Genomic DNA, 1,794 nt, shown 5'->3' with positions numbered 1-1,794 from the left:
TTCAATTGGAAAAAAAAAAAAAAAAAAAAAACACTTATCCCTTTATTAAACGTAACGATAGATTTTATTCGATCGAATTATCAGATATTTTAATTTCAGATTAATACTCGCAATCGTAAACGTGTTGAAGGTTTTTAAAGGGAAAATAAATTGGTAAAAAGGAACAAACAACGAAGGTTCATCGTCTTGATAACCATTATTTCGATGTAATCCAGTTTGAAAAATATAATCGATCGATATACCAGCAATATAACTTAATCGTTTCATCTATCGTAACGTTTACACCACGATTTCGAAATAGAAACATGGAACATCATCGTGCAGGATAATGCAACGATTCTGCTTATATTATTATTATTATTATTATTATACAATTTTTGAAGAGAACCTCCGCAAAGGAAATGGTTTATTTGCTCGTTACGAATAATGAGCCCTTTATATCGTTAGTCCCGCAGAAACGTGCAATTCCGAGCCTCACTGTGCCACGTCCACAATTCGAAAAGCGTAGATTGTTATTATCGAGGCAAGAGTTTGCCATCCATACCGAGTAACGATGGCGGAACGGTAGAAGTAGCTCGATTCTATTCGATTTTATTCTACGAAAATTATGATCTACTATAATGCACGCGTCCTGACTACTGGGTCAGGAAGTCGTGTTACATCACAATAGTTCCAAATAAATCTTGCAAAGAATTGTAAGAACGTTTTATTCTTTTTTTTTTTTTTTTTTTTTTTGGAACAGGAGGAGAAAATTATTGATTTGCAAGGAAATATATATTCAATCGAAATGGGAAATTTTTTAAAATATCTTATATATTGTGATAAATATTTGTGAATAATTCAGTATCGAAGTTCATCAAGTTTTATTCTTTTTTTTTTTTTTTGGAACAGGAAGAGAAAAATTTATTGATTTGCAAGGAAATATATATTTAATTGAATTGAAATGGGAAATTTTTTAAAATATCTTCTATATTGTGATAAATATTTGTGAATAATTCAACATCGAATTTTTCATGAAATTCTCTTCATTTTTTTTTCTCAAAATTAGAGATTTTGAGAAGAAATTGCAAAATTTGTAAGAATGTTTTATTCTTCTGTTCTTCTTTTTGGAAAAAGATGAGAGTGCAAAAATCTTCTGACTTACAAGGAAACATATGCAATCGAATTGAAATCGAAAATTTTTTAAAATATCTTAATTCGTTTTTATATTGACTATTAAGTGTTCTTCGAATTATTAATCGTGATGAATATCTATGAATAATTCAACATCGAAATTCATGAAATTCTCTTCACTTTTTCTTCTTAATTAGAGATTTTGCAAGAAGTTGCAAAACTTGTAAGAATGTTTCATTCTTCTGTTCTTCTTTTTGGAACAGGATGAGAGTGCAAAAATCTTCTGTCACTTTTGACTTACAAGGAAACATATCCAATTAAACTGAAATCGAAAATTTTTTAAAATATCTTAATTTCTATATTAAATGTTCTTCAAATTATTATAATATTATAAATATTATAAATATCTGTGAGCAATTCAACATCGAAATTCTTGAAATTCTCTTCATTTTTCAATTAAAAAATTCTTATTTTTTTTGAAACATGCAAAAATCTCTTAATTAAAATAAAAGGAAACATATCCAATCGACAATCAAACTGAAAAATTTTTTAAAATATCTTAATTTTCTATAATATACAATATATGATATATAATTTTCAAAAATATCTCAATTTTTTAAAATATTTTAATTTTCTAATAATATATGATATATAATTTTCTAAAATATCTCAATTCGTTTT

General features: G+C 26.3%; 1 protein-coding gene across 8 annotated transcripts in view; it reads left to right on the top strand.

Moving 5' to 3' along the window:
- The window catches only part of LOC102678711, a 23,962-nt gene that overhangs the window by 4,538 nt on the left and 17,630 nt on the right, over nucleotides 1–1,794 (top strand). The window lies entirely within an intron of this gene.

This window comes from Apis dorsata, unplaced genomic scaffold (genome assembly GCF_000469605.1).
Source record: "Apis dorsata unplaced genomic scaffold, Apis dorsata 1.3 scaffold_150, whole genome shotgun sequence".
Taxonomy (NCBI): domain Eukaryota; kingdom Metazoa; phylum Arthropoda; class Insecta; order Hymenoptera; family Apidae; genus Apis; species Apis dorsata.
The sequence above is the reverse complement of the archived record's forward strand: the minus strand, read 5'-3'. Positions and strand labels throughout refer to the sequence as shown.